Source organism: Neofelis nebulosa, chromosome X (assembly GCF_028018385.1).
Source record: "Neofelis nebulosa isolate mNeoNeb1 chromosome X, mNeoNeb1.pri, whole genome shotgun sequence".
In the NCBI taxonomy this organism is placed as follows: Eukaryota; Metazoa; Chordata; class Mammalia; order Carnivora; family Felidae; genus Neofelis; species Neofelis nebulosa.
In genome coordinates this window covers 43,376,925-43,384,073 of record NC_080800.1, presented here as the reverse complement: position 1 = coordinate 43,384,073, position 7,149 = coordinate 43,376,925, and the positions used below count along the sequence as shown (strand labels likewise).

The following is a 7,149-nucleotide window of genomic DNA, read 5'->3' as shown; positions in this document are numbered from 1 at the left end:
TTTGACTCCGCAGAAGCACAGAGTTGGGTGTTTGCGCGGAGCGAGCAAGTTCCCTGGCAGGAACTGGTTCCCTTTGGGATTTTGGCTGGGGGATGGGCGGGGGAGATGGCGCTGGCGAGCGCCTTTGTTCCCCACCAAACTGAGCTCTGTCGTCCGGGGGCTTAGCAGCTCTCCCTCCCTTTGTCCTCCAGCCTTCCCGCTTTCTGAGCAGAGCTGTTAACTTATGACCTCCCAGACGCTAAGTCACGCTTGGTCTCGGAACACACTCCGTCCGGCCCCTCCACTTTTGCCAGCCAGACTCGGGGGCTCTGCTTGGCCAGGGAGCCGCCCCTCCGCCCCGGCTCCCTCCCGCCAGTCCGTGGAGCGTGCACCGCCTCGCCGCCCCTCCTACCCTCTTCCGTTGGCCTCTCGTCTGCGCTTGGCTCCAGAGACTCCGTTCTGCTAATCCTCTGGCGGTTTTCTGGGTTATTTAGGCAGTATTAGGTGGAATCTAAGTGATCAGCAGGACCCGCGGTGAGCCCAGCGTCCTCCTACGCTGCCATCTTCCCTCTCTCTTAATTTTTTAAATGTTTATTTATTTTTGACAGACAGAGCATGAGTAGGGGAGGGGCAGACAGATATAGAGACAGAATCTGAAGCAGGCTCCAGGCTCTGAGCTGTCAGCACAGAGCCCAACGTGGGGCTTGAACTCATGAGCCGTGACATCATGACCTGAACTGATGTCAGATGCTGAAATGACTGAGCCACCCAGGCATCCCCAACTGTTGTTTTTAATGTTTGTTTATTTTTGAGAAAGATAGTACAAGCAGGGAAGGGGTAGAGAGAGAGGGAGACAGAGGATCCAAAGCAGGCTCCATGCCGACAGCAGTGAGCCCTGCATGGGGCTCGAATCCACAAACCGGGAGATCATGACCTGAGCTGAAGTCGGACACTCAACCGAGCCACCCAGGTGCTCCCACACCCAACTGGTTTTTCACAAAGATGTGAAAAGAATCGAATGGATCCAATGGAGGAAGGATAGCCTTTTCAACAAATGGTGCTGGAGCAGTTGGATAGCCATAAGCAAAAAAAAAAAAAAAAAAAAAAAAAAAAAAAAAAAAATAGGAACCTTGACTTAAACCTCAAACTTTGTACAATTAACTGAAAATGGGTAATGGAGTTAATGTAAAATGTGAAACTGGCTTTAGAAACAAAACATAGGGAAAAAAATCTTTAGGATCTAGGACTCAGTAAAGAGTTCTTAGGTTTGACACCAAGAGCACAATCCTTAAAAGGAAAAGTGGATGAACTGGACTTTAGCAAAATTAAAGACATTTGTTCCATTGACCCTGTCAAAAAGATGCAAAGACAAGTTACCAACTGGGGGGAAATATTTGCCAGCCCCGTATCTGACAAAGGCCTTATATCTAGGATATACAAAAAAACTCTAAGAGCACAACAATAAAAAAGCAAATAATCCAACTAGAGACTGGGCAAAAGACAGGAACATACATTTCACCAAGGAGACATGGATGGCAAATAAGTATCTGAAAAGATGGTCAACATGACTGGCCATTACAGAAATGTAAATTAAGACCACGATGTGATATCACTAAGCACCTATTAGTTGAAATAAATAAATAGTGATAAATACCAAATGCTGGTGAGGACACAGAGAAGTGGAATCTCCATACATTGCTGGTGTGAATGTAGGATGGTTTAGCCAGTCTGAAGAAGGGTTCATGGTAAAGTGAATACAAAGATGAAACATGAGGATGTTCTTCGGTGGTAATGGACCAGTTCTGGAGCTTTATTGTGGCAGTGGCATAAAACTACACACACACACACACACACACACACACACACACACACACACACAAATGCAGTTTTTTTAATGGTAAACACTGAATGAGGTATATAGTCTAATTAACAGTAATGCATCAGTGTCAGTTTCCTAGTGTTGATATTATACTGCAGCTATGTAAGATGTCACCACTGGGAGAAGATGGGTAAGGATGAAGTTGTACTATTTTTGCAATATCCTGCAAGTCTATAATTATTTCAAAACAAAAAAAAATTAAGAAATATATCCCCCAAAAGAAGTCTGCCCCTTCTGACCATTAGGCTGGGCCTCCTGTGACCTAAGCTGGCCAATCCACATCAACCTCCTTCTTAGGCATAGTATTTGGATAAAAAGAAGTCACATTACACAAATCAGCCAACCAGAGTCCTCTTGGAGAACTTTTTTTGTCTACCAAGGAAGATAACATGGGGGAACCCTGATAATGTTATTTGAATCCCTAGATCCAGCTGTGCCTCAAAGCATAGAACCTGCATTTCCCAATTGTGCAAGCCAATAATTCCTCTAAAAACATTGATGTATGATAGGGAGAATCCAAAAGGACAGTAGTCATAATAATTACTAACTATAGTTTTTACCTTGTTTCTATTTCCTTCTATCTAAGTCACTCTGAGTCTTTGAAAACATAGGATAAAAACTGAGCTACATCCATTGAAGGGCTTAGATGGAAGTAATAATGGTGCAGTTAACATCGATGTAATGTTTGGGTATACAAATTTTCTGTGAGTACCTGAAATTATACCATAAAATAATCTACCTTCTCTGTGCAGATAAATGGTCCCTTTGCCAATCAAATTCATTTCTGTTTAAGCTGAATGCAATAAGCATATAACATGAGGAGGCAGATATGGAAGATCATAGTCAGAAGTTAAGTCTACTTTCCTATGTATCAAGGAAGAGAATTTTAGAGAAATATAAACCATATCTGAATCAAGTAAAAAGTGTCCAACTAGAGAAAAGTATCCATATGGAAAACTGTTATCTCGTGGCAACAAGGCAGCCTCAGTTGCCTAGGTGACTCCCACAGGAAGATGTTAGCCATGTGGCTTTCTTTATAACCTGGCAGGATAGGCTATTATCTCCAGGGTCTGGCATCAGGAGCTCCAGATAAATGGGCCCTTGTTTGCCATCTTCCAGGACATGGCAACATAAGTTCAATTGAGACAAGCCATAACCTAAAAGCACACTCACTGAACCCTTCTCATAAGGGAGCTGGCTCATCTTCAGATGTGCAGACAGGATGGATGTAACACCCAGGAGCTATGGGAACAAATGACAGAGGGCAGTACAGGTCAGTAGTTAGGTGAGTTGAGTGAGGTGGCAGAGGAAGATCCAGTTTAAGTGCCAAAAATTCTGGCTAGCTCTCAGCATATGCTGGCAGAGTATCAAAGAGCAGGCTACATATAAGTGGTGATTCTTGGAAGCCTAAGCAAGTTGTCAGTCACCTCAGGTGCATCTTACAACAGGGGGCAAAACTGTGGGCACTGGACTGGCTATGGAAGCCAAAACTTGATTCCATGGTTAGTCAGTGGGGAAAGGTATTAGGACATACAGGAAAGAGATAAGCACAGATCTCTAATCCGGGATTATCCAGGGTAGGGTATACATCATTGTGGCAGATACCCAAGCTGAAGAAATAAGACAGAAGCCCAGTTCTGTGAAATGGGCTATAAAGACCCAGAAATCAATTTATAAGTAAGCAGAGCCCAATGTTGAGCTCCCAGAATGTTAAAACAGAGCTCCTGAAATTTTCACTGAGAACAGATATCATTTGTAGAGAATAAGGCAAGATTTAGCCTCTAGGTGGAAATTGAGGGGCCCATTTAGGAAAAAAAAAAAAAGGATAATAGTAACTGGGAACCCAGCTGGAAATGTCACCGCTACCATTGTGAAACTTCCCTCAGTTCTATGTATGCCACTATTAGAGCTGGATTTTGTTTTTAGCAAAGGGTTATCCCATTCCTTATAAGAAAATTTTCTAGGGGCTCCTGGGTGGCTCAGTCAGTTGAGCATCCAACTTCGGCTCAAGTCATGATCTCACAGTTCATGGGTTCGAGCCCCACCTTGGGCTCTGTGCTGACAGCTCGGAGCCTGGAGCCTGCTTTGGATTGTGTGTTTCCCTCTGTCTCTGCCCTTCTCCTGCTCGTTCTCTCTCTCTCTCCCTCTCTCTCTCTCTCTCTCTCTTTCAAAAATAAACATTTAAAAAAAGAAAATTTTCCATTAGTATATATGTCATAATTTAAATGTTTATCAGCCATTTATACCTTAGTATGAATTTGCTTACATTTTTCCTTCTGGAGAGCAGGTTTTGATAGAAATTGGAAGAAATTATAGCAGTCTTACTGAGGGGCTAAGAGCCAGCCACTGTGCTATGCACTAGGGATATAAAGATGAGGCAAAGCACATGTGCTTCATCTCTGAATAATTTTATAATCTTCTATACTAAATGTGGGAAGGAAGCCACTAAAGGGAAAAATAGGTGCAAGAGGAAAGTTGGGTTGATTATAAACAAATATTTTCTTATTTTCCAGTGTTTCCAAATAGGGATGTGTCGAGTAAGAGATTGCTACAGCTGAGGTCAGAGAGGTCTTTTCCTGCTTTCTCCTCTAGGGTTTTGATGGTTTCCTGTCTCACATTCAGGTCCTTTATCCATTTTGAGTTTATTTTTGTGAATGGTGTGAGAAAGTGGTCTAGTTTCTTTTTTTTTTTTAATTTTTTTTTTCAATGTTTTTTATTTATTTTTTGGGACAGAGAGAGACAGAGCATGAACGGGGGAGGGGCAGAGAGAGAGGGAGACACAGAATCGGAAACAGGCTCCAGGCTCCGAGCCATCAGCCCAGAGCTTGACGCGGGGCTCGAACTCACGGACCGCGAGATCGTGACCTGGCTGAAGTCGGACGCTTAACCGACTGCGCCACCCAGGCGCCCCAAAGTGGTCTAGTTTCAATCTTCTGCATGTTGCTGTCCAGTTCTCCCAGCACCATTTGTTAAAGAGACTGTCTTTTTTCCATTGGATGTTCTTTCCTGCTTTGTCAACGATGAGTTGGCCATACGTTTGTGGGTCTAGTTCTGGGGTTTCTATTCTATTCCATTGGTCTATGTGTCTGTTTTTGTGCCATTCCAATGTTTCCAAATAGGACTCATTTTTCCATGGAAATCCCACAAATGATCCTTGCCATCTTTCCACAGCCCTTAGCCCAACATCCTAATTCTTCAAATAGCATCAGGGCTTCTTGGTCCCTGCTTAAAATCAGGAGGAGAGATGCTGGAAGATCATTTTGTTCCATACACCTTGATTTATTGACAAGGAAATCCCAGCCCAAAGAGATAAAGCAACTGGAAGAAATCATAAAGAGTTCAAGACAGAAGTTCATGGATTCCCCAAAGCCTTGCATCAAAACCCTTTCAACTGCATCATAGCATCTCTTAACAATAGGTCAGGAAAACTACAAATCGCAGAGAAACCCCACATCACTTGTTTTACAATGTCCACTACATAAACTTCAAACCCTTGGGCCTGGCTTTCAAAGCCTTCCACTCTCTTTGGTCTACATAACTGCACTACTTGATCTTCCATTACTCATCTACTTCAATTATTTGACTCTTATATCACCTGTGCTTTCCTATTTCCATCCCCTCGTTCATGCCATCCTCTCCACCAGATGCCCTACTACTGCCATCTCCATATAAAGAATTCCTACCAGTTCTTCAGTGCTGTCCCATTCGCAAAGTCATCTACAATCTCACCCGCCAGAAAAGATCGCTAACTATTTTTGTGTTTGTGCCATTCCAATGGCTCTTACCACATACTACTGTAACTGCCTTATCTGTCCGAATGAAACACAGGGACTCTGATGTATATCTGGAACCCTTCCAGAATTCCCAGCACAGTAAATTCTGCGCATGATAAATAAACAAATAAATGAATAGAATAGAATAGAATAGAATAGAATAGAATAGAATAGAATAGAATAGAATAGAATAGAACAGAACTAACTTGAATTCATGTCATTGACCAAAAGGTGGAGACCAAATCACAGCAATGCTGTTCCAAAGCCTCGCCTCGCTGGGGCAGACTAGATAGGCCAGAGAAGGAAAAACTAGAAGGAGACTGCCGAGGGACCAATTAAGGGACCTGTGATTATTATGGAGTGAGGAAATAAAAGTAGAGATCCAGATGGTAGAACTGGACCTGGACAGGAAACAGCAAACTGGAAACACATTGCAAGCCAAGACATGGGGCCTGGAGGAGATGAAGAATAAAGCTTTAATATGGGAGACTAAACATGGAGGTATCCTAGACACAAACAAGCACACAGCGATTGCCAAATTGTTTTGTGGTTTTCTCCTTCTTGTTTTTTTTTTCAGTTTTATGGTTTTATTAACACAAATATAATATGCACATAAGCTGTCTATTCATTTTCTTTGCTGTACAGCCTAGCATTGGGCTTGGTGACTCTGATGGCCAACTGGGCTGCTCTTTCCACAATGGCTTTGCCTCTTCTTGAAGGAGACATTGTGAGCAGTCTCAGCACAGTAAGATTTGTTGCATATCAGCAGCACTTCAAGCTCCTTGACATTGTGGACTAGAAACTTCCAGAAGCCACTGGACAACATAGTCTTTGTTTTCTTGTTGGTCCCATAACCAATATTGGGCATCAAGATCTGGCCCTTGAATCTTCTGTGCACCCTATTGTCAATGCCTCTGGTTTCTGCCAGTTGCACATAATTTTCACATATTGGTCTGACTGGTGCTAAATGAAATTCTTGGTCCTCTTTTTAATGCTCTTGGGCTTCACAAGGGTTCTAAGGGTGGCCATGATGCTGAGTAGGAGATAGCTGCCACCTCCACAGGCAGCATGGAGGAAGAGACTGATTTTCTCTTTTTTTTAATGCATTTATTTATTTTGAGAGGGGTGGTAGGAGCAGAGAGAGAGGGAGAGAGATAATCCCAAGCAGGCTCCACACTGCCAGCACAGAGCCCAGCTCAGGGCTCGAACTCACGAACTGTGAGATCGTAACCTGAGCCGAAACCAAGAGTCAGACGTTTAACCAACTGAGCCAACTAGGCACCCCTGCTTTTCTCCTTCTTGGTGAAAGTTGTGAGCTTAGTTACTAATCATTCTTTTTTTTTTTAATTTTGTTGGAAGGTTCTGTAAGTCTCTGAAGCACAGAAATGCAGGCTGTGTCCCCGGGAACCCTGCCCTGTACCTCCCCTCTGCCCCCACCCATGCTCTGTGGAGACATCTCAGGGCCACCAGGGTTGTCAAGGGGCATCCTAGGCAGGGTTCTGGAGCTCCAGCTAACCT

General features: G+C 43.4%; 1 pseudogene; it reads right to left on the bottom strand.

The window, feature by feature from the left end:
- Positions 1 to 6,252: 6,252 nt before the first annotated feature.
- On the bottom strand, positions 6,253 to 6,895 carry LOC131502019 (large ribosomal subunit protein eL32-like; annotated as a pseudogene).
- Positions 6,896 to 7,149: the final 254 nt, after the last annotated feature.